The sequence below is a fragment of the Dermacentor albipictus genome, chromosome 7 (genome assembly GCF_038994185.2).
Source record: "Dermacentor albipictus isolate Rhodes 1998 colony chromosome 7, USDA_Dalb.pri_finalv2, whole genome shotgun sequence".
Taxonomy (NCBI): Eukaryota; Metazoa; Arthropoda; class Arachnida; order Ixodida; family Ixodidae; genus Dermacentor; species Dermacentor albipictus.
In genome coordinates this window covers 67,373,367-67,399,759 of record NC_091827.1, presented here as the reverse complement: position 1 = coordinate 67,399,759, position 26,393 = coordinate 67,373,367, and the positions used below count along the sequence as shown (strand labels likewise).

The window sequence follows — 26,393 nt, the reverse complement described above, 5'->3', positions numbered from 1 at the left end:
CAATCAATTCCAACCATATCTCTCGTGTCAGTCGAACACTTCACCAGACATTGTTAATATTTTAACGCGTATATACTTTACCCACTTCAGAGCAACAACAATGTTTTGGCTTCTATAGAGCCACGCTATAGATTTCACGTGGGTATTGACCAAACCATCTACTACATTAGACCATTGATGGGCGCTCTTTCGCCATTATTGTCCCTTGCGCCATAGAACCGCTTATATCATCATTAGCAATTACAGAAATGTAAATATTTTAGAAAATGCTTTTGGCACCCCATTCACGTCTTTATTGGAGCGCGAGAAAGTTTATACGTATCCCTGCGAGAGGCGCTCCAACGAGTGAGGCCTGTCTCAGAAGTTCGTGAAGTGAGTCATCAGCAAAAATGGGACAATGAGAGCAGAAAACGAATCGCAACAGATACAACGATTTGGAATTTATACACAGCGAAGCTGTGTTTAGTGCACATGGGTACATACACACAAACTCACGCAAACACAAACAGAACCTCACAAACGCGCGCACACACGCTGCGGAACACACCTTGAACGAGGGACACCTTGAACGCATCATGCTCTAAGAGGCAGCAGATACGCGCACGTATGTGGCGAAATTCGAATCCATTTTATCCGCAAGAAGCGTTCACTTCACTGCAATGCAGCCGCGGATGCGCAGAGGCAGCTGGTACTGCAAGGAAGTAAGCGGAGCGCGCGGCGTGCTTGCTCCGTTGCGATTGGTTGGCCTATTCTTCAAGGATAAATCCAGGCCGCAGCCACGGTCACGAAACCTTCCAAGCTTCGCAAAGAAAAGGTTCGCTTTTAAAAAAGTACTCTTGATGGCAGCAGCCAGTGGCAGTAACACAAGGAAAGGCAAAAAGAAACCAAGGTACCGAACAAAAGCACAAATGAGCGAGCAGGCAATTAGGACTATCCCTGTCATAAGTACGAAAAGTAATAATTAAAATAGGAAATCCTAACTTTCCGAACAAGAAAAGGGATTTCAGAGTTTGTAAATAAAAGAATTATTGGCTGCGCGAAATTCTTTCAGAAGTTTTCTCTATTGGCAAGCCCGCGGCGCACTCTTAAAATTACATAGCAAAAGGTCACAGAGAATGCCAGTCCCAGATTGAGGTTTGCCTGAGATAACGCGCACGCAAAAAAGAGGTGCTTTGGCTGCAATGGGCAACCAGCGCTGAAGCTTCGCGTGCCGACAGCAGCGCCGTAACACACAGCCTAGCGAGCGGTAGACACAGTTTCCAGTAGCACACGCAGTGATTTCGTGTCAGCAAATTCACCGATTGTCTTGAGTCACACTTTTCACGGCTCCTCAAACGGCAGGGAACCGACGTGCTAGGACGTAGCAGCGCATGCGCTCTACGCAGCGCGCATGGCCATGGACAGAACTTGGCTGGCCGCATCGGGCTAGACAAACATTGATACAGGCGCACGTTTCTTATCGCTAAATATGTCGTGCCATCTTCGTAGCCTCCCTATCGGACGGTTTCAGCATATTTTAGTAACGCATGAAAAATGTCGTAGCGCCTCCTGGCCAGCGCTGGTTCCCCATAGCGATGGTTGAATCCTGGCTTCGATTTGTTGTGTTATTTTCCGAAGGTACGCCATCGTAAACGATTTCAGTACTTAAGCGTAGGTACCAGGTCGGGCTTGAAAAAGTACGCCGTGAATCAGTAATGAAATGGGAGTAAGAGTAGCTATGGTGCGGCTCTCCTCTCGAAAAACCCGGTACGTTAACCTGTCGTAGCCGACGGGCTGCTGCACATCACAAGGCAGAATTTTATGTGCGCACGTTGTGCAACCACTTATATTGCCAAAGCAACTGTATGGACACTCCAGGCGCATTTATGCCGTACGCCTCACCGTGAGGTTGCGTATAAAGTCTAAGGTCAATAATATCGTCGCCTCGCGCCGTGTGCTGTACGTGCGAGTGACACCCTGCGTCTCGATCTCGCGCACACAAGTTTGGAGAACGAGAAAGAAGCGCGCCGTCTTCTATCGCACGCGAAGTTCTTGAGGGAGGTTAGGGAGGGAGGGTGTGTTTTATTCCGGGCGGGCCGGGCGGTCACGCGCGACCACCCAGGCCGCTTATCTTAAAGCCCATCTGCGACGGGGACAGAGTCCGCCACGCACTGTGTTTTCACGGCCTACTTCGCGTTGATGCGAGACGCAGCACGAGGACTAATTCACTCGCTGCTGCTTCCGCGCTTACTCACTCCAACGTGTGACAGCTAGTTTCCGAGGTCATCAGTGAGATGTGGTCGTATTTGCGTGTGCGCGCGTGGTACAGTGCATATTAATTTAGATAGGCGTAATGTGTGGACAAGTTTATACGGTCGATAAAACTACGTTCACTATTTCGTATAGCTATCCCCTTATTTGGTATCGCAATCAACGCATCGCCTTTCGGCAAAACTGCTCCTTCTTATGTTCACCTCGACATGAACATCGATGGACAGCCGCCAAAAAGCCTCGTGCGGAGATAAAAACAAGTCGATGGCGCGCATGTCTTCTCTTGTGTTCAATGACCGCTTATTTCTGTTAGATATATATCAGATGCATTTGTTTCGTGCCAGTTGTTGATTCACCGAATTTTGAGAGACCTTTTGGAACTGAAAAATATTATTGCCAAAATGATGCTGAAATTACTGAAGGAGAGGAAGCGACGGAAATGTAGTTGGATTGATGGAAAAACTTTCTAAGAAAGAAATAAATTCTTGCAATGTTTCCTCTTCATGGAGGAAACAGAAATGGACTAATCCAGCTGAAGTAGCAGAGCAATGAGTGAATAATGGGAGATTCACTTAAGGCAAAAGAAAAAAAAATGCATGGGTGAATAGGGGAAGAGTCAAAGGATGTTGAATGTGTGTGTGTGTTTGCTGCCTTAGACTTACGCATTACGAATCTGTACTTTTAAGGGCAAATTGCCAAGGCTCTTTTCTACGTTAAGGTCTTGAGGTCCTACGTTGTGCGATGCGTTGTGCGACCAAACTTGTTGAAAGCTGAGTGCTGGATCCCCTACACCGTAACAATGCATCTGTGTATTCTGAATTGATAGTGCGTGAGTTTTTGGCCCACAGTTCCATCACTGTGCTGGAAGTTGGAACAGCCTCCCCAATTGCCTAGTTCCAACTCCCTGTGCCTTTTTCTAAATCGAATAGCCATCTTTGGCTATGCGGCTAGCTATATGGCTTGGTACGGGGTACGATTCTGGTCAGACTTGGGGAAGAGATCGCGATAAAACACGCCGAGGGAAAGGGTATTTGCTCTCTGGCAACCGAGTAGCGAGGAGAGTTAGCGGTGGCCATCGTGCGTGAACTCTAGCATAACAGAGTGACGGGCAGGTAAGTCAGGGGTTGAGCGCGCTGTCGCTCGATAGAGAGAATGCGACTCTGAAGAGGAAGCTGCAACATTTTCTGCAGACTTTTAGATAGCGCGACTGAGCACTTTGGAGAAGGGGACAGGTACCTAAAGAAGAAAGAAAAGAGAGAAGAGAGAGGCGATAGCTGCACCCCATACTGTTAGGTAGCACTTTCAGGGGTAGCCAAGCGGCGCATTTAAAATTTACACTACAGCGCCGTATCCACCAGGAAAGTAAGAAGGTGTATGACGTAAGAAAGTGCCGGCACGGATACAGCAGCTGCGATGCCGAAGGCGCTGGGAGTTGATGGCGTCGGAATGAGAGGTTGAGAGAAGCCCTCTCTTTCGAGAAGGCGGAGCAGGAACAAAGTAGATGGTCGATTATTTCGCCCTCGGTGCACGTGTGAGAAGGCCGCGGAGGATGCCAGTTCTTTGCTGTACCTTCGGGAAAACGCCCAGGAGGACCTTATCCGATGGCGCTGCGGGAGAGACGGCTCCTGCCTTTGCGAGGCCGCGATCAATGAATGAGCGGGGAGGGTAACCCCTATAGATTGCCATTAGGTGCCGTTGCACCGTGTACCTTGTAGAGTTGAAGGCCGTTACGGCGCTGCTGACTGGTGCAGTGGCACGGTGTACTGCCTCACGCCGACGTGAGAGGGGAGCCAATGTAGCGACATCTTCAAGCCACCCGAAACAAGGGCGCGAAGCTTTTGCGCCAGCAGGACAACACCAAGGCGGGTGGTCCCCGCTCGATTAAGCGCAAAGAGCGCCGCCCGCGAGTCGCAGAGGATCGCAACCGTAGAGTCGATCCGGGAGATCCTCCGCCAGCATGCCGGCAGCCAGATGGAGGTCAGCCACCTTAACTGCAGCGGAGCTTGCTACGAAAGGCAGCCGGCACACTCCCGAGCACATAAGGGCAGGCATCACGCAGGCGGCAATGGCAGATCCGGAGTCTGCATGTACGGAGCCCTCCGTGTAGATGTGGAGATTTCCGTCCATAAGGTTCTTCAAGAGCAACGCCGACGCCTGGTAGAAGGCGCAGGATGGGGATCGCCTTCTTGTGAGGCCCTCCAGCGTAGTAGAGACCTCCAATGGCTGATGATGCGGAGGAGGTGGCTGGATGGCTAGCGTGAGAGGCCGGCCGAAAACGTCCTCGTACAACCGACACAAGCTGCCGATGCGCGAAGTGAGGTCGGTTCCGCGACCTTGAAAGCAGACCCGCGCTACCGGGTGCGCGATGTAGCCTGCCAATGTGATGGAGGCCAGGCTGTGGGAGGAGCAGGGACAGCGGCCAAGTCTTTGCCTCGGCTACGGTGGCAGCGACGTGCGAGGTCCCTGGCAAGCCAGGCGGTCTACGCGAGCTCGTGGGAGGGCCACGAGAGGGAGCCCATAAAGAAGCCTTGACGTAGCCGCTGAGGCGTACAGATGGATACCCCATTCTCGTGCGCATCCTCTGCCGCGTTGCAGCAGACGGTCAAATGCCTTTTGGACCTTCTGGACTTGAGCGATGTGCACCTTGGCAGCTGGTGCCCACGAGAGCCGGTAGTCTGTCTGCATACCCAAGTAGGTCACAACCCGCTTCCATGGTATGTGGTTGCCGCCCAGCACCATTGGAACTGCACGAAAGCTCACTCGCTCGTTCGTGTAGGGAAGGCGAGGGGAAGCGCTCGTCCTCATGGGACGGCGGGTAGCGGGGTAGAACTATAGGGAGAAAGAGAGGCGGCTGTCGGTCGTTCGTTCGCCCGTTCGTTCGGGCTATTCACTTAGATTAGCAATCATAGTTGATGGCTTCAGCGTATTTTTCTGTTCACCAAATGCACGCTTGTGCTCCGGGTGCCACATTTTCGGGTTGTGACGACAACTTGTCCCGGGCTTCCTCGGATTCCAGCAAGTCACATCCCCGCATCCTTGCTTGGCATTCAAGCACCTTTGCCGGCTGCAAGCAGTCAAGTTGTTAACTCTGCGCTATGGTATCCGGTGCCCTGGGTGATAGCGGATAGCGGACTGCGATATTACCTGAACATCACGGACTACGCCCCTCTCATTCTTCAGTTACTGGCACTTTGGCAGTGGCGGCTTCCATTGTCGGAGACGAATGTTGACATATCTGTACTTTTCACACGTTCGTACGTTCATTATTTTCATATACCTTCAAAGCCTCGCCGCTGCTGCCAAAGGAGTCAGCTTATGTAGAAAAGTGCTACTTTTGTTTTTTCTTCCGTGAGGAATACGGGTGAGTCAGCCGGAATATGCTGCTCTCGTGCCTCCACGCAAACTTCTGCCGTAAGCATTCTTGCAGCATCCGGTTGGTTCTTGGTGTCAACTTTATCGACGAACCGATGCCTGCCGATTGTGAGCATAACCATCACATCTTTAGCACTGTTCTGTCTGCGCACGCTGGGAAATGGCTAACGATGGCAGGTCATGTCGTACATGGTCTAAGCAACTGGCTGCACAAAGCCGCGCAAATTGTTCGCTGTGTGAAAAATATACGGCTTGGCAAATGCCCTGGGGAGACGTAGACAGCTGCTCGCTGTAAAGCTCAAGCATCTTATTTTAGCCTTGGCTGTGTTTGGCAAGCTACTTGTTAAATCTGAGAGGTGGCAGTAGCGACAAAGACATCGATATTCATTTAATGTTGACAGGAATACTAACCAAACTGGAAAAGCTTCAGAAACTGCCGACTAGTGTTCATGTCGTTGAGAAAACTGTTGCCCTAATGTCAATAAGGCAAGATGAAGTATTACGCACAATGTCTGAATAGGAGGCAGAGCTAAAGGCAATCCGGAAACGTGTTGATTCTGTCGATGTACGCAAGGACAAAAAAAAAATTGGAGGACGCTTAAGCTTCGCCTTCAAGAGTGGGACGCGACAGCGTTCCCGTCGACCCGCCAAGGGGTATAAGACAATGCGCTACGCACAGCAATCACTTACGATGCGCCCCGCATCGGACTTAGCGCCCACCTATCACGCGGTGAACGTCGAGCAACGCAGCGTTCGGCGCGACAACGAAACGTGCGCCTGAGCGAACGAAACGAACCAAAGAACTCGGTGTCTCGGAGGGAAAACGATCTACGCGAACGATCACGCCAAACGTCGTGATCGGCACGGGCAGAGAGATAGTAATCTAAACCGGAAGCACGGCGAAGCGTCGTCAGGGGAGAGGGAGTCCCGCGACGCGCCTGGCAGCGGTCCCAATGCGCGCGCGGCGCGCCTCCTGTCGGGGCAGCGCCGTACATTGAGAGGAGGGGGTCTTCTGTGTTTGCCGCAAGATGGCTCTGCGTGTGCGGAAAGCGCAAAAGAAATGCAGCGGAAACGCACTTCGCAACTCGTGTAATTGTGACTTCTGTACGTTACATGTTCATAATTACCGATATACACCGCAGTATAACTTTCCACGGCTGGTTTCGAAGGCAACACCGCATTCACTAGAGGCGCGTTTGCACCGCTTGGAAGCATCGAACTCGTGGCTGAGTGGTAGCGTCTCTGTCTCACACTCCGGAGACCTGGGTTCGATTCCCACCGGGCCAATCTTGGAAGTTGCTTTTTATTTATGAAGAGCCTGCCGTGATTTATCGCTCACGGTCAACGCCGCCGACGCCGACACCCGACGCCGACGACACCGGCTTTTCTGCGACACGAGCTCCTTAACGCTATCGCGTTAAAAGAGAATTAACGCCAGCCGTATATGACATGGAATCGAGGAGGAGGCGACATAATCTAGTAATTGACGGTGTTTTGGCAACGGACAACGAACAATTGTTGAGTAAGGTTAACGAAGTCGCACTAGTGGCGAAACTTCTCGACCTGGACCCAAAAGACTTGGAGGCAGTGCATAGACTTCATGGCAAGCCTGGGATGACCCCTGGAATCATTGTGTGATTCCAAAAACAACTTGGACATACTTGGCTAGGTCGTAAGTCGTAAGTCGTACCTAAGTCGTAACCAGGTATCATACCATGGCTGCCACTTATCAACGTCCTCAAGACCTCAATAAGCTTGCTGAAAATAAAAGTTCATTTCTCTCTCTGCTTCCCCTAAATGGTCAGTCTGCCTGTCATAAGCAAGAAGTATTTCAAGCGCTTGTGGGGGAGTTCAACTTTACATTTTCAGTTATTATGCTAACTGAAACTGGGTATATGGAAATGATTCTGCCCTATACAACTATTTACCATTTACGTTGAACCGCAGTGTCAGACGAGGTGGTGGTGTTTGTCTACTGGTTAAAAGCGAGGTGCGAGGTGCGAGGTGTTTTCTCAGTGGCTATGGTGTTGGGCTGCTGAGCACGAGGTCGCGGGATCGAATCCCAGCCACGGCGGCCTCATTTCGATGGGGGCGAAATGCGAAAACACCCGTGTACTTAGATTTAGGTGCATGTTTAAGATCCCCAGGTGGTAGAAATTTCCGGAGTCCTCCACTAAGGCGTGCCTTATAATCAGAAAGTGGTTTTCGCACGTTAAACCCCATAATTTAAAAGCGAGGTGCGTTGTGAAAGGGTTGATAATTTTACTGTAATTACACCTGATTATGAAGTGTCCGTAAATTATGGCAAAATACTCTTTGTTGTTGTTTATCGTCCGCCCGTGGGATGCATTGAGGAGTTTTTGATTCATGGAAAAGTTGCTTCAATATGCCAACGAATGTAACTATGTTGTGTTCATCGGAGTTGGTCTTAATGTCTATAGGACAGAAAATCCGAGCAGTACAAGAAGGCTGGTTGTTTTTCTTGAATCATATTCTCTTTTGGATGTAGTATCGTTGCCGATGCGTCTAACACGACGGCGACAACACTAATATATTTAGTTATTACTAGTAGATCAACCAGTGTGATATCTGGAGATGTTATCAATGCGTTACTAAGAGGTCACCTTTTATTCTACCTTATTTGCCACAGTACTGTCAACCCTCCTGCTAAACAAACTAAACATGTAACACAACTAATTAGAACAAAAGCATTGAACAATTTAAAAATGCAATAAGGAGGCATAGCTGGCGCTTCGTTTACGGTTATGTGTCAACAGATGAAGCTTTTAACTCCTTGCTGCAGGAATTTGTTTCGTTAAGCAGAGATGCACAAAACTATACAATAACTCTAGCAAGGTTGAACCTTCGATTATCAAGCAACTCACCAGGATGATTACTAAGAAAAATAAGATGTACAAAACATTCTTACAAAGTCGATATTCGGATGATTTCACAAAGTTCAAGTCTCTTCGCAATAGTCCAAATGCTACATTGCGAAGAACTAAGAACAGTCATCACACAAGCTTGTTTAGTGGTATCATCGACCAAAAGAGACTCTGGAGTAAGTTACGCTCACTATTGGGGTGCTCTTACTCTGTTTCCCCTGACAGTCTATATCTCGAAGGCAGTACTTTTAGTGGCGTTGAACTAGCGGACAAATTTAATGACTATTTCGTAGCGCTGGTGACTAGCGCGCATGAGTGGGGCGCACTTGATGGTATAAGCGACCGCCTTAGGAGCGTATTTGTTCCTTTATTTAATAATGCCGAAGTGCTGTTAATCTTTAAACAAATGAACGTAAGCAATAGTGAAGACCCATTCGGTCTTAAAATGAAACACATTACCTATGTTACATATGGATGGATGGATGGATGGATGGATGGAAGAACTTTAATGTAAGATCCTGTGAGCTACGGGGCGCAAGGTCCCATAGAGCGGGCTACTCCCACGTTGGAACCGGGAGCTGTAACTCCCTGGCCGCATCGTGTGCTCGCTGGACGACCCAGAGCTGCTCCGCGAGGTCCGTGCTGCATAATGCTTCTTGTATCCTGGCGGAGTCGTGATCCTTGTTTGCGTAGGTCCGACCACACGGCCAGAGCAAATGATGTACGCCTAGTGTGCTATGGCAATTTTCACAATATGGTGTTTTGTGTAGGTCAGGAATGCAGTGATGTAGTCTGTTTTGCGTGGTAACGTGTTTGTAGTATTCTGAACGTAAAGGCTTGAGGCCTGGTGAGCTTATTGTGAGGTGTGCTGTATATTCTGCGGTCTAGATAAAAGTGCTTTGCGATCTAGTTATATGTGCAGGGAGGGTCCCGATTCTCGTTGGGATGGTGACGACCACAATAGGTGGCTTGACATAAGAACTGTTTACAGCGCAAACACATGCAACCACAAAGTAAGGGACAGGACACAAGCGCTGACTGTCAACTAACATTTATTAACGGAAGACGGGTGCCTTTTATAAGGGGAAAGGCGGAAGTGAAAGGGGAAGGGAGTGATACAATCGGGGAAAATGACGATGCGCATCGATAAACGAACATGCCAGCAGACAACTCATTTAGGCGCGAAGAAACAAGAAAACGATAAAACTAGACAAACACAAACAAAAGACGAAGGATACTAAAATACAATGAAATCAGAAAGCAGCCGCATCCAAAAAATGAAGCTCTGCCGCAAAAAGCGATACAGAAGGGGTGCTTACGCACTTGCTGCCATATTTGTGCACGTAGAACGCTTCCATACTGACGCGCGCCGTCGCGTCGGCACTCTTGCCGAGAATCTTCGTCTCTCCCAAACGAGCCTCGCATCCTGTGCATCCAATTACATGCGCGACCAAATGTGCGTACTTGTCCTTTAAGTTGCTTAAATTTCGGGCATGTTCCCCCAAGCGTTCAATAATGCAGCGGCCGGTTTGGCCGACATAAGCCTTTCCACACTTCAAGGGAATGGCGTAGACCACTCCTGTGGAACACTTGATGAACGGCTTCTCATGTTTTAGCTGGCAACCTCTTTCTTTTTTTAGAGGTGCAGATGCGTGGGCATAACTGTGCCAGCTTGTTGGGTGACGAAAAAACAACAGAAACACCATGCCTGTTGGCTACCTTCTTAAGACTGTGCGAAGTCTTGTGCAGCTACGGCACAACCAAAGGCTTGTTGGTCTTCCGACGGTCATCTTTTACTCGTGTTCCCAGTTTTAGCTTCTGAAGGAGGGTCTCAGACACCGCAATCAAAACCGAATGGGGGAATCGCGCCGCCACAAGTCGGCTGGCCTGATTCTCAAAACTTGTCTGCATCACGTGCGGGCACAACTTCTGAAGAGACGGTTCCAAACAGTGCGACGCTATAGCTCTTTTTACAGTTTTGGAATGCGCTGAATCATATGGCAGCAAGTCCTTTTTTTTGCGCCAGGGAAGTAGCCCCAGCAAACGTGCTCTTCATCAAAGGTTAGTCTCAGGTCTAAAAACTGTAAGGCATTTGCGTCAGCTAGTTCGTGGGCAAAATTTAGCCCAAGTGCATGCTTGTCAAATGCGTTTAAAACTTCACCTACTGTAGAGAGGTAGGTGAAGGCCGTCTGCTTTTTTAAAAGCACTAAAAAGTCATCTACGTATCTAAAAACCTTTAAAACGAACCCCCCCAAAAAAGACCTATCTAAAAATCTATCTACCTTTGCTAAAAAAATATCGCAAAGAATTGGAGCCACGCAGGACCCAATGCAGATACCGTTGCGCTGCAAAAAAGGCAGGTTGTCATACACAATAAAAGTAGATTTGAGGTAAAACTGCAACAACGATATAAAATTATCTACTGACAAGCCTGTTGAGTTCCGGAATGACACTTCGCCGTGTGCTTCTACGCATTCTTTAACAGCCAACAAAAGCTGATCTTGAGGCACAGAATAAAACAAGTCTTGTACATCTACGGAAAAACCAAAGCCAATGTTGTCTGTGCTCTCAAGAAACAGCGCGACATCCGTCAATTTCATTGTTAAGAACGGATCATCCAAAGCAAGCGTTTTGAGATGCTTTTGCAAAAACCGACTAACGTTTATTTGCCACGAACCTTCTTCACTAACGATAGTCCGGAATGGAATATCTGGTTTGTGGGTCTTGGCTGTAAAAAATGCGTTTAGGCTACTACCTCTGCTATTAGCAATATCCCTCGCAAGTTTGTCAAGGTTAAATTCCCTGCAGAAGTTAATAAACGTGGTCTTGACCCTAAGGGCACTCTTCTTAATGGGCTCAAAATTCTTATTGATTGCCACTTGCGCTTTTTCATTGAACATTCCCTCTGGTAGAACAACAAACCCTGTCTCTTTGTCTGCTTGAACAAGCATAAGGTTATTTCTTTTGAACAAAGAAACCACACCATTTAACATATTTCTATGATTCTGCGCGTCAAGAACGTTTGGTGAGCACTTTCGCAGACAGTCTACACCCTCAAGAAGGCAGCGGTCCCGGTCCTCTTCATTTCTCGCTTTCATGGCCAATTTCCTGTTCGTTGCAATCAGCTCATGGGCTGAGACACCAGGCTCCAAACCATATTTTGGGCCCTTCTGCAGGAGACGTGTTACATTCTCAGGCAGGGAAACATTTCCAAGGACGGTTACACTTCTTTTACTCCCTTGTTTAGTGTCCCTGTTTCCTAGACAAGACAGCAACAGGTTCAGAAGGCACCTCCAATGGTACTCCGTGAGATGAGCAACTGTTTTCATCAGCGACGCTAGCTTTCTTGCGGCGAGCCATCCGGGGTGGTCAACGTAGAAAAGCAATCGAACCCGAAATTTAAGCAACTTAAAGGACAAGTACGCACATTTGGTCGCGCATGTAATTGGATGCACAGGATGCGAGGCTCGTTTGGGAGAGACGAAGATTCTCGGCAAGAGAGCCGACGCGACGGCGCGCGTCAGTTCGGAAGCGTTCTACATACACAAATATGGCAGCAAGTGCGTAAGCACCCCTTCTATATCCGTTTTTGCGGCAGAGCTTCATTTATTGGAAGCGGCTGCTTTCTGATTTCATTGTATTTTAGTATCCCTCGTCTTTTGTTTGTGTTTGTCTAGTTTTATCGTTTTCTTGTTTCTTCGCGCCTGAATGAGTTGTCTGCGGGCACGTTCGTTTATCGATGCGCATCGTCATTTTCCCCGATTGTATCACTCCCTTCCCCTTTCACTTCTGCCTTTCCCCTTATAAAAGGCACCCGTCTTCCGTTAATAAATGTTAGTTGACAGTCAGCGCTTGTGTCCTGTCCCTTACTTTGTGGTTGCATGTGTTTGCGCTGTAAACAGTTTTTATGTAAAGTATGCACCAACTCGCCCAGAAAGAAGTTTTAATGAAACACAATAGGTGGCGTCGCGGAGGGTTAGATCCCACGCGCTCCTGTGAGCCGTCTCATTGAGATTGCGAGGGGCGTCCTCGATCTATCCGAGGTGTGCCGGGAAGCAGCAGATGGTGTGATGCTGCAGCGGTGCGGATCTATTCATTATTTGTACTGCTTGGCTTGCAACTGCTCCTTTATGAAAGGCTTTGACGGCCGAGCGTGAATCGCTGTAGATGTGGGTGGTGGTCGGGTCTGTGTGCGTGAGTGCGATGGCGACCTGTTCTGCTATCTCAGACTTGTGGGTTTTGACAGTGAGAGCGTTCGTGACTTGACCTTGCTTATAGATCGTGGTGGCATCGAAGGACTTCCTGGTCGGGTACTGAGCCACGTCTACGAAACAGGCTAGGATCTTCTTATCACGTATTTCGTGCAGGATGAATGGTCCGCGTGCCAGCCTTCTGGGTTGATGGTGCGCGGGGTTCATGTCCGCGGGAGTGGGCGAACCGTGTAGGAGTTGCGGGTGTCCATCGGAACGCTTTGAGATAGATGCTCGATTACTGTGGTGTCATGACCTAGTCTCAGGAACGGAGGAAGCCTAAAAACAGTGAAGAAGAAACTAGGAATCGGCAAGAATCAGATGTATGCGTTAAGAGACAAAGCCGGCAATATCATTACTAATATGGATGATATAGTTCAAGTGGCTGTGGATTTCTATTGAGATTTATACAGTACCAGTGGCACCCACGACGATAATGGAAGGGAAAATAGTCTAGAGGAACTCGAAATCCCAAAGGTAACGCCGGAAGAAGTAAAGAAAGCCTTGGGAGATATGCAAAGGGGGAAGGCAGCTGGGGAGGATCACGTAACAGCAGATTTGTTGAAGGATGGTGGACAGATTGTTCTAGAGAAACTGGCCACCCTGTATACGCAATGCCTCATGACCTCAAGCGTACCGGAATCTTGGAAGAACGCTAACATAATCCTAATCCGTAAGAAAGGAGACGCCAAAGACTTGAAAAATTATAGACCTATCAGCTTACTGTCCGTTGCCTACAAACTATTTACTAAGGTAATCGCAAATAGAATCAGGAACACCTTAGACTTCTGTCAAGCAAAGGACCAAGCAGGATTCCGTAAAGGCTACTCAACAATAGATCATATTCACACTATCAATCAGGTGATAGAGAAATGTGCGGAACATAACCAACCCTTATATATTGTTTTCATTGATTACGAGAAAGCGTTTGATTCTGTCGAAACCTCAGCAGTCATGGAGGCATTAAGGAATCAGGGTGTAGACGAGCCGTATGTAAAAATACTGAAAGATATCTATAGCGGCTCGACAGCCACCGTAGTCCTCCATAAAGCAAGCAACAAAATCCCAATAAAGAAAGGCGTCAGGCAGAGAGATACGATCTCTCCAATGTTATTCACAGCATGTTTACAGGAGGTATTCAGAGACCTGGATTGGGTAGAATTGGGGATAAAAGTTAATGGAGAGTACCTTAGTAACTTGCGATTTGCTGATGATATTGCCTTGCTTAGTAACTCAGGGGACCAATTGCAATGCATGCTCACTGACCTGGAGAGGCAAAGCAGAAGAGTGGGTCTAAAAATGAATCTGCAGAAAACTAAAGTAATGTTTAACAGTCTCGGAAGAGAACAGCAATTTACAATAGGCAGCGAGGCACTGGAAGTCGTAAGGGAATGCACCTACTTGGGGCAGGTAGTGACGGCGGATCCGGATCATGAGACGGAAATAATCAGGAGAATAAGAATGGGCTGGGGTGCGTTTGGCAGGCATTCTCAGATCATGAACAGCAGGTTGCCATTATCCCTCAAGAGAAAAGTATATAATAGCTGTGTCTTACCAGTACTCACCTACGGGGCAGAAACCTGGAGGCTTACGAAAAGAGTTCTACTGAAATTGAGGACGACGCAACGAGCTATGGAAAGAAGAATGAGAGGTGTAACGTTAAGGGATAAGAAAAGGGCAGATTGGGTCAGGGAACAAACGCGAGTTAATGACATCTTAGTTGAAATCAAGAAAAAGAAATGGGCATGGGCAGGACATGTAATGAGGAGGGAAGATAACCTATGGTCATTAAGGGTTACGGACTGGATTCCAAGGGAAGGGAAGCGTAGCAGGGGGCGGCAGAAAGTTAGGTGGGCGGATGAAATTAAGAAGTTTGCAGGGACGGCATGGCCACAATTAGTACATGACCGGGGTTGTTGGAGAAATATGGGAGAGGCCTCTGCCCTCCCATATTTCTGGCGTGTGTTAGCTTGAGGAGATTTTCTTCCTTAAGACCTTGTTGTGTTCTACGCGTCGTATGAAATTCAAGGCATTATTAGACTTTGTCACGATCTTCTCCACTGTCACGGCGTTAGAGCCGTTGCTCTCAATGAGCATCCCAAGGTCTCTGACTTTGCTGACAAGGGGAATGGTTCCTCCGTCTTTTGTTCTGAGAGTAATGGCGTGTGTGTCTCTGATTTCGTTCTTTGGCTTGGGACAACTTGTCGATGGTTTGTAGACGAGGAGCTCCGACTTCGCAGGTGAACATCGCCGGCCGGTGGGAGCGAGCTAGTCCTTGATCGCGTCGATCGCTTGCTGCAGAGCGCTCTCAATTGCAAACACAAACACACGCAAACACACGCGTAAACCTGCGTCATGCGGCATTTTTAGCATCACAGGTTGATTTTATTGCACAGCACGGTGAAGTCGCAGTGCTGTTAAATCTGAAAACAAAATTGACCTGTGCTCCTGGTCGTTTACTCAATATTTTTCTTCGCCGTTATGCCGGAACTATCACTAAAGGGGGGGGGGGGCGGCAGCAGCGGCAATGGCGCATAACCACGCATGGCTTGTCTTACAGATTCTGTCGCTTATCGTCAGCAGTGCAGAGCCCAGTTCAGCAGCGATGGACGTCACCTGGATGAGCCAGTTGGATCGTCAAGCAGCCGTGCCCTCAGCAATGGACAGCCGGCATATAAAGCCAACACTGCACTCGGCTACCTTCAGTGAGGTCGGGAGCCCGGCAGCGGCAATGGTGCATAATGACGCATGGCTAGTCTTACAGGTGGGTTAATCCTCTCATGTATCAAGACTACGGTTAGATTGCTTATGTCCATTGGTGCTGCTGCTCCCTGTGAAGTGTTTTGAAGTCTTGAGCATGTGGTAGTTTGAGCTAAAGGTCTTGCTTTCCGGGGACGTGGAAAGAAACCCTGGCCCAATTGTGCAAGAAATCCTGCAACAAATTTTGGATAAGCAAATTCAAATGGGCAACGGGTTCGCCAATACGGAAGAGAGCCTAGTTAAAATTACGAGTTAATGTGCTCGGGTGGAAATTCCAGAATGAACGGTTGAACACGTTAAGCGAAAAGTTCAGCATCAACAGCAGCGACTAACTGATTTCGAAGACAGGGCACGGCGGAGTAACATTATTGTATTTGGTGTTCCCGAGACTTAAAACGAAACGTGTGACGACATCGAGCTGCAAGTTGTAAAAAATATTTTTTTCGACAAACTTGGCCTCACGATTTCATCAGTCGAAAGAATATATGGGCTTGGCCAAAAGGAACCATCACGCGATAGACCTGTTATCCTGAATTTGTACGATAACAATGAAAATGTGGTAATCTTTAAGAACTGCAAAAGCTCAAAGGAATGAATATTAGTGTTTCGGACGACTATTCGCCGGAAACAGTCGCAAAAAGATGACTACTTTGGAAATCGGTTCAGACTGATAAACGTGATGGCGCAGAAATCAGTGTTGTTCACAATAAGCTTTTTACCAATAGCATTGCTTGCACGTGGGACTTTGAGCAGAATGTGCACTTTAGACAGCATTTACCGACCACCTGCCAACGAAAAAGTTGACTGACGCTCAAGGCAGCCCGAAATAAGGTTACTGAACATTAATGCACGGAGCGTAGTGAATAAGGTGCGACAGCTTGAATACTTGTCGTTGCTTCACGACGCAGAGCTGATTGCCATAACAGAAGCGGGGTTCGACAGTGATGTGAAGGTCGATGAGGTATTTTCCAAGCACTTACAATGTTATCCGCAATGATAGAGCAACACGAGGCGGTGGCGTGGCGCTTCTAGTTAAAAAACCACTCAGATATATAACTGCGTCATCCATAAACGGGCATGAATGTGTGAGGTGCAAGCTATTTCTTGGCAATATCAGTTTGATAGTTCGCGTGATCTACAGAGCCCTAGGAAACAGGTTGAATTTTTGTATGCGCTTGACCAGCATTTAAATAGCATGAGGCATGCCATAATTAGAATTGCTCTAACAGGGGATTTTAATTTACCAGGTGTCGATTGGGATGTGAGAATTACGGGGCCATTGGAAATGCCTAGCGCTCATATAATGTTTGAGATTATGCTTGAGCATAACTTTGTTCTGGTAGTTCATGAGCCCACCAGGACACAGGGGCAAAATCAATCTATGCTCGATTTGTTATTTTTGACTACCGGAACATTTGAATATAATTACGGAAGGCATATCAGATCATAAAATAGTAGCAGCAATTTTAGGAATTGGTAACACGCCATTAGAAAAAAAATCCCTCTGTATGTGTCTATAACTTGAGTCGGATTGAATCCTTGGAACGTGCTCTTGATAATATGCAGGTTGATAAAGACACAAATACGGTTTGGAGATACTGTGTATAAGTTGTTCTCGCCTGTTTCGAACAAGATGTGCCCAAGAAAATCAAGCGCATAAGAAAACCCAGTCCATGGGCAACTAGAAACATTATTCATTTGAAGCGGCGACTTAATTCTGCGCGTTGAAGGATGCCATGGCTATGTGCTGAAATATCCAGTCTCAGTACGCAAGTTAGAAAAGAATTAAAAAATGCGAAGGTGGCATGTTTTTCAACAGAGCTGGGGGGTTACTTGCAAAACTCGCTTTAAAAATACTGGATATACTGGAAATAGGCATTCTAGCATTGTTGGTAAAGCTGGATATCAAAACATATTGTGGCCCCGATGGAATAGCCAACGAGTTTTTAAGGCGGTAATTATTGTGGATGCATATCACATATTTTGTCTAGATTTTTTGCAATGTCATTTCGTAGCAGAGGTGTCCCGAAAGATTGTCTCCTTGCACGCATCGTACCTATTTTTAAAGCGGGCAATAAGTTATTGGCGGAGAACTATCGGCCAGTTTCCATTACATGCTCCGCGTGTAAAATGTTAGAACACATAATATCGAAAAGTCTGGTTGAATATACAGAAAATATCAACTTATTCTCCAGCAAGCAACATGGCTTTCGCCAACGTCTGTCAACAGTGACGCAGCTTTTTCAGGTGTCTCATGGTCTTGGCTTCGCAATTAACAACAAGGAACAAATTGATGTTATAGCAATTCATTTTTCAAGGCTTTTGACCGGATGTGTCACACGAAACTTATTGAGAAATTGTATAAAGTTGGAGTTAATAGACAAATTGTGAAACTAATCCATGCGCAGCTGACAAATAGAAAGCAATATGTTCCAATAGCAGGCGAAAGATCATCCTCCTTACCTGTTTTATCTGATGTGCCACAAGGCTTGGTTTTAGGACCAATTTTATTTTTATTATATGTAAATGACATTGCTAATGACTTGCATCCCAACCTTAAACTCCGTCTATTTGCGGATAATTGCCTTGCTTACTGTCGCGCTAAGAATGTCACGGATCAAGTGTTGTTGAACGAACGCTTGTAAATCATTTATGACAGGTATGTTACGTGAGACATGAAAATTAATTTCAAAAAATCAGCTTACATGACTGTATCTAACAAGAAAACCCGTTGCCTTTTCCTTACAGAATAAATAATAGCCGACTTCAACATGTTAGCAAGCTTAAGTATGTTGGGGTCACAATCAGGCACATTTGAATTTGAACGCACACATTGAAAACCTTGTTGGTTTTGCTCAACGCAAACTCGGTCTGTTAAGGCGAAAATTGAAAGTCTTAATTTCTTAAGCTTATTTGTTAACGGTAAAATGGCTATTGATCAAACAGTTTCTTTTCCCAGTACCTACAAGACCTACGCGACATTACCTGACACACTTTATAACCCCTTGGTTTGCAAGAGCAAACATTTAGAGGTTTTCCTTTTTCTTCCTGCATTATGTGCCGACAGGAATAAATTAACAGAACCTTAGGACGCACTGTGTGAGTAAACGATCATGTTTTTTTTTGTGTTCTTGCCTCAAATAATACCATGTTTCTTTTTTCTTGTTCTTTCTTTTGTGTGTGTGCATGTTTTTGTTCGCAATACAGATATATTTAAATTGTATTAACTGTCTTGCTTGCCCCACATTGGCCTGCAGGATGTTATAAATAAATAAATAAATAAATAAATAAATAAATAAATAAATAAATAAATAAATTATTAGCCTTGCACTAACTGACATATATACTCGATCTTTAGACACGGCTGTGTTGCCGCTGCAAATGAAGAAAGCAAAAGTTATCGTTATGCACCAACGAGGTTCCAAAAACGACCTAAGCAAACACAGACCTGTGTCGCTTTTAGCTCAACTATCGTTATTAACCGTAGTAACGGGTAACACTCTATCCGGTTGGAAAGTTTTGGGGTTGGGTTGAGCTTTGCGCTGAGGCTTCCGCAAATTTTCAGGTTTGGCTGAGGATCAGCTTCGGAGCAACAATATAATGGTTCGGACCGGTTTGATATGGTTCATGCAGGCGTTCTTAACGATTCGAAATTGCGGAAATGTAAATATGTTAGGAAAAGGTCGCACGACCCCATATGCGCATTTCCTTGAGCGCATGAAAGTTTATTTGCATTCTCATGTGCTGCACTCCCACGATTGAGGCCTGTCTCAGAATTTAATGAAGGGAATCATTAGCAAAAGTGGGGAACTGAAACCGCAAAATGATTAGCAGCAGATCCAACAAGTTGGAATGCATATAAAGCGAAGCTTTCTCTCAGTGACAACGCCCCTGTACACACGCACACACACACACACACATACACACACTCAAACGTGCGCGCACAAGCGCGAGCGAACACACCTTGAATGACGGACGCCTTGAACCCATCGCGGTTTCAGAGGCAGCGTGCGCGAGCGTACGTAGCGATATCGAATGCATTCTAACGGCAAGAAGCGTTTACTTCCGTATTACCCCCAGCCGCGGATGGTCGATGGCTGCTGGTGCTGCAGGGAACCCAGCGGAGCGCGTGGCGTGCATGCGCCGCATAGATCGGTTGGCTTCTTTGTTCATCAATGGAAAAGCCAGGCTGCATCCACGGTCACGAAAGTTTAAAAATCTATCTCTGACAGTGCGTACATATAGACACAGGAGCGAAAGAACGACGAAGACGCACTGTAAGTGATGTGTACAATGGAATACCAACTAGCTCGTACCCAAACCCTGCTTGAAAAAAGTACGGTTGGTGGCAGTGGCTGGTGCCACCAAAAGAAAACAACGCAAGAAAACAAGTTACTAAAGAAACAAGCCAATGAGCAGGCAAGCAGTTATAATGGAATTCTCCCAGTCATAAGTACGGAAGGTGGTGATACAAACAAGAAATTCACGCTGTTTAAATGGAAGTCTCGTTCGGAGTGCGTTAATAAAAGATTCTTTTGCTGCACCAAATCCTTCCATTAGGTCTTTCCACAGTTAAGGCTGCTGGGTATTCTTAATATTAATATGAGAAATGCTACTGCGAACAGCAGATCGAGAACTGTGTTTGCTTATGATAACGTGCATGCAAAACGGAGGTCTCACTGCTCAAATAGCAGTGCAGAGAGGCTTCTGGCTGGGTATTACCTCCGAAATATATGCCTTTGTAAACTCTTTCAGCATTGGTACGAGGTCTGCCTCAAAAGTTCACTGTAACAGTAAAGACATGGGAAGTGCACATATAGTGGAGCCTCTGCAGTGCAAATAGGCTTGCAGCTTGAGATTACTTTCCGAATTCACGCCTTCGTAAACTATTTCAGCATTTCAGTAATGCTATGAGGTCTGCGCCAAAAATTCACTCAGTAACTCAGCTATGACATGGCACGTGTACCTTTGGTGTAGCGCTGCAGTGCAAAAAGGCTTCCAGCAGGACATTACTTTCCGAATTTACGCCTTCGTAAACTATTTCAGCATTGGTACGAGGTCTGCACCAGAAATTCGCTCAGTGAATGAGCAGTGACATCAGAAATGTGCCTATGGTGTTGCCCTTGCGCTTGAAAAACCGGGTGAACTTCTAGTACTGGCCTGACTGCTGTACATTACAAGGCAGAATTTTATGCGCGCACTTCTCGCACCCACTTTTATTTCCATAGCAATTATACGAACGCTGCGGGGCATTTCTGCCGTGGGCGTCACTATGAGGTTCCGTATCAAATGAAAAGGTAATAAGATCGTCGCGGAGCGCCATGTGCTGTATGTGTGAGTGAAAATATGCGAGGTTGAGCCGCATATCGCTGCTCAATCTCGCGCACGCAAGCAAGGAGAGCGGGGAGGAAACGCGCCGTCTTCCGTCGCGCGCTAATCTCCGAGGGGAGGGGACGAAAAGAGAGAGCGTTCTACTTCGGGCTGCACGGGCAGCCGCGTTCATCCAACTGGGCCGCTGTGCCTTGCAAGCCATCTGCGACGGGGACAGTCCGCCGGGCAATATGTTTTCACTACTTAGTTCGCGTTGGTGTTAGACGTGGAACGAAGGCGAATGCAATCGCTGCTGCGGCCGCGGTTCCTCACTCCTGCGTTTGACAGCGAGTTTCCCCGGTTGTCGAGTGAGATGTGTTCATATTTGCATGTGCACGTGTGAAACAATGCATTTTCATTTAGTTAGGCATTCTATATCTACGAGTTTATACGGCCTATAAACCTAGTATTCTTTCTGCGTACAGCTCTCCACTTATTTGATATCACAATCGATGCTTTGCCTTTCGAGAGAAACTGCTGCTTGGTTTAGTTTCATGTCGAAATGGAGAGCGACCAACAGTCGCCAACTAGCCCCGTGCGAAGATGAAAACGTGTCGATAGCGCGGATGTACTCTCTAGTGCAGATTGACCGCCAAATGGCTGTTAGAATTATATCAGATGCCTTTGGTTTGAGGAAGTCCTAGATTCACCCAATTTTGAGAGAAGTCTTGGAGATGAAAAAAATATTTCAACCAAGATGGTGCCGAAACAGCTGAAGGAGAGGGTGCAATGGTTTTTTTGTAGCATTGAATGGAAAACTTCCTACGAAAACGATAAATTCTTGCAAGTGTTGGTCATCGGGCGTTCCTGGCGGCCTGCCTCCGATGCATCGATGGTTGCGCGGAAAGTAGGCAACGGAGCATATCGATGTAGCTTCTCGACACGTGTGTGTTTCGGAAGCCTAGTGATGACGCGTGGAGGTGTTCTGTGAAGTACCCAGCACTGCCTAGGGTGTCCGATCAAGCAGGTCCTGACAGCGTGCTCCATATATATCGCTCGGGATTTCATCAAAGCATTAGCAAGATTTCGGTATACGTTGGTGCTTGTCGCACTCCTGCGGAAGCAGATCAGTTTTATGAGCTGAATAGTCTTGTGCCAGGTCCGACGAAGGTGAACGAGCCACGCATACAGTGAGTCTGTGGGGTGAATAGGTATCCCGAGTATGCGATCTGGTTTTCCCTCTCGCTGCTATGGTGCGCCTCGTGTGGTGAGCTGCTTCGCCCTGTACTAAGTCTCGGATCCCCAAGTACATGGTCTTCTCTGGAGATGACCCCATACCAGATTGCGTGTAGGCAGTGGACAATTGCGGCAAGTGCCGCCTGCTGGATCTCTTGCTGATCGTAACGAAGCCCATAACGTTACGTCATCCACATAAATTGTGAAACCCAGTTCAGAAATGGCCTCCAATCGCTCAGCCAGACCTATCAGAGTTAAAGAGCAGGGGGCGACAGCGTGGCGGCTTGTGGCTCTCGCCCCCCCTCCCCCCCATGTTTAGGTACACCTACCCGACGTCTCTGTTTACCTGTACGGAATAACGGCGGTCTTGAAGGAAGTAGTGGTCAAAGTTGTGTGGGTCGTCTCTGTGCTTCCTCGATCACGTCCTCGTGCGTCACATATCGAAGTCTTTTGGGAGGTTAACAACCACAAGGATGCTCTGTGGCGGTTTACTCCACCGAGCTCCTTTCGACACAGTACGCCTTGCTTCACAAGCGGGATGCTTGCTTGAGCGCCAAGGTTTAGTAGAAACCCTATCTGTGCTTGATGAAATTGACCCTCTGTCTCTAGAAAGTGCTATATGCGTGTCAGGGCCATGGGCTGCCAGCTCGCAAGCAGTAACTGAGCGATACGGGCAGCATGTTCGATAGTATATCTGGCTGTTTCATTTTTGTATCGGTGTAACTATCGAATGCTTCCATCGTGTTTGAATTTCACCATTGACGCACACTGCGTGAATCTCACCCAGAAGCTGCTGCTTTCCGTATTCTTCAAGATTCCGCGGAGGCGCCCACATCTGGGCGTCATGGCCGGAAGCGCTACACGCTTTGTTGGAAGAAAGTGCTTGTTCGAACTCAAAAGTGACAATGGGGCCTGGAGGACATCGTCGGTCACTGCCGGCGTTTCCCGGTAATTCTCCGCATTTAGGTGCCTCAATGGTTGGGAAAAGAACACATCTTCGCGACATTATCTTGGAGCCGGCTGAGTGACTGGCCACTTTCAAGAAAGACGTTTGAAATAACATTATTTGTTGTACGCTGACTTGTCGTCGCTTCAAACGTGTACTACCCCTTCTGGAGGCCAGTTATTTCGTTGAGTGAAGAGCAATGCTGGCTCCAATATTCCCGATACATGCACTTGACGTATGTTCTGGGGATGGTAGTGTGACGTCGAACTCGCTCATGGTCGCGATGTCTTCGGACATTTTATGCGTAAGTCAAATGTGCTTGTTTGCGCACTTCCCAAAGTTTTAGCACGTATTTTGTGGTTCCGGAGCATCAGGTCTTACCTCCGTCTCAGGAGTGGCCATGCGGAAGATACGCGATGCCCCTTCTCGTAGGGATGGAGTCTTGGTTTTCTCCGCAAATTCCCGTCTGTAGGCATCCCATCAGATCGTTCGCGCAGTACCCCCGGTCACACGTTTTCGTCCCATGTTTAAAGTAATCCACCAAATATAGTGGTTGCCACCCCAGAGGTCAGGATCGCATCGCCAGTCCTTCACCCAGGCTGGTGAGGACAACGACAGATTTAGGGTGGCATTACGTTGTCCACTAAGCAGCGCCACGGGGGTGGGGTAGTGGGTGTCATTTGTGAGCTCCACTAAGTCAGTTGTGCGGTTACACGGGGCTTGTGTTAATCATAGCCCCGCGGCGGATGCTTTGCGTTGAAATCGCCACCAATCAGAAGTCGTCGTTCGTGCAACATTTGTGAAAAACGCGAATACATGTGAGCGAGCCGAGTGAGAGGGAGCTAGCTTTCGAGTCCATGTATACAGTGTCTTAATTAACACGTCTATCGCGCATTTTTAAGCTTTCTGAGTGTTTGATCTGTATAAATTAGTTGTTGACGATGGCGGGGCACTACACCTCTAAAACATCTACTTAGGTTGGGTTTCTCCTAGATTACTTCCCTTATGTTGAAGTACATATATACTTGAGTGCAGTGTCGCATGGGCCCTGTAAGGCTTCATCTTTCTCCAACAATGGTAGGAGTGTCTGTTTCAACAGCGTGAAACAGCCATGGTATGGAGTATATGGCATTCTGCAAAAAAAAGTGCCAATACCGAGGGCTCTCTAGTCCGCGTTTAATTCAACCACCGTCTTCTCCCCAGTTCCCAAGCGACCATTCTATGAATGACCGCTTCATAAGCGGCCAGTTCCCAAGCGGCCAGTTCCCATGGGGTCATTCAGTTCCCACCATGGGGCCATTCATAGGAAATCCGAGAATGCTTACTGCTGGTGGCGATCCAATTAGAGCTAACGAGACCGGCACACGCTCCGTGCTTGTTGCGTTCGTGGCCTCGGCTGCCCGTACGGAACTGCGGTTTCCATGCGCCCGAAGCGACTCTCGCTGGACGGTTTCAGTAACAGCTTGATCCTGAACAGCGGGTAGCCCGCGTTGGCTTCCAACTGTCTGGCGAAACATTGTTTCAATAGGTGGACCTATGTCAATCCAGAACCACTACAGAGGGAATCTTTAGACAGATCAGAAGAAGAAGAGTTTCCACCAGTCACCTTTTCTGAGAAGAGCCCTAGCGAGGCGAGCGCAACAGAGGGAGACTCATACAAGTGGCACAACATCTCCTTCAGAACGCGGAACCAGCCAGACAGTCGCCTTGACAGCGCACGAAGTCACCGGCTCAACCAAGGAATCTACCGCCAGGTCGCGCCCTCCGGTAATTCGAGGCCTTCACGCCCAGCCTCAGCAGACGCCGTGCGAGAGACGAGACTTGCCTATGCTAGCGGATACCATTCTGCCGCGAACAACGGAATTGTCCTTAAAGTACCCAGTAAGCGAAATCGAAGGTAGAAGCAATGCACACATATAAACAAGATGTAATAAACAGATATATATAACAGAAACGCACTCGAGCGGCTCGTAGAAAGAGAGTAAACGCAAAGCTACAAAAAGGTTAAGCACATCGGGTTCCGCATCAGTGAGCGGAACCCTTATCTGGGCGAGTAACATGGAGACGCTTTTCGCTTACATGATGACGAAGGTGTATTTCCGCTGTCTGCATCTTGCAGGGTTCCGGGCCTTCGACAGAGAGAGGTGTTCCACTTCGCGCGAGCGCCGGGGATCAGCGTGTTTTCTTTTTTTGCAAGAGTATAATTTTTGGACATGGCTTGATGCATCGAACTTCATGGTCCGTTTTGCCGTCATTGATTTCTTCACCATGAAAATCACGTCTCCCCACGGCTTTCTCCCTCTCTCGTCCCTCTCTCTATCTTATCTTTCTATTCCCTCTTTCCCGTCCCCCAGACTAGGGTTGCCAACCAGTCGCATTTCTTGTTAATCTCCCTGTCTTCTCTCTTTATTTCCTATTCGTCCTCCTCGGCGTGGGAGTGGTGTCGATCCTTAGACCCTCACTTATGAAATAGAGCACATTGTGCACCTTGAATGGGCGGGCGCATGTCACCAGTCGATTTTTCACTAAACACGAGACGGGTCAGAGCGCTAGCGATATATGCACCCTTATGTCAGTACAATGCCACGGAATTTGTATAATCCCTGGACACCTGTATGTTGGAGACTTACCCGGCGTTTCACAGTCGGACACTTCCTTAAACGAAGACCGCGACACTCGCAGACCCGAACCCTCCCGCCAAGGAATACGGGCGTTACGTCACCTCACTCAGCAGTTCCGTGTTTCCGATGGGTGGATACAGCTGAACGATGACGCATTGAGGCCAACTATGGAAAGATGCTGGTCAGCAAATAGACTGGATAAATTCCCTTTCCCGCAGAATTAGGTTATAACTTTGAAAGTAGTAAATCCCATACTAAGGCGCGCTATACCGCCCGAATCTCCAACCATCATACTTCGACGATGACAATTGTAGTTTATTGGTGCAAGGGCCAGAAGTGACCAAAGAACGCCAACCATCGTACTTCGTGCGTACACCTTGATCTCGGCGAAACAGCATCGAGAAGCAATCTATGGCGAATGAACGTCAGTCTTCTCACAGATTCCGAAAGCATCACAAAAATATGGGTGCTTGATTAGAATCTTTGTGCCAGGGCGACGTGGAGCATTAGTTCTGTTAGGACGATTATAAGGCTGCGTGGTACCCGTTACTCACTAGAACTCGACGCGATAGAAAAACGCGGATCATGCAACTACGAAATAAATCGAATATTAGACGCAATGCGAATTGTCCGCAACGCAGACAAGTTCACGTCTGCAACGCAAGGATACTTGGACATGTTGAAAGCTAGGTACAAAACATTGCTCATACGGTCTTCCAAAGTTTCCAATAACGCTTCCTCCTAGGGAGTATCTCTATCTGAT

General features: G+C 47.6%; 1 protein-coding gene across 1 annotated transcript in view; it reads left to right on the top strand.

Annotated features, from left to right (window-relative positions):
* The first annotated feature begins 15,370 nt into the window (after nucleotides 1-15,370).
* LOC139048005 (uncharacterized) overlaps nucleotides 15,371-26,393 on the top strand; it is a 353,724-nt gene continuing 342,701 nt past the window's right edge. Inside the window, exon 1 of the mRNA XM_070522327.1 lies at nucleotides 15,371-15,521. The gene's annotated coding sequence lies outside the window, so the exon portion shown is untranslated. The remainder of the gene's footprint in view (nucleotides 15,522-26,393) is intronic.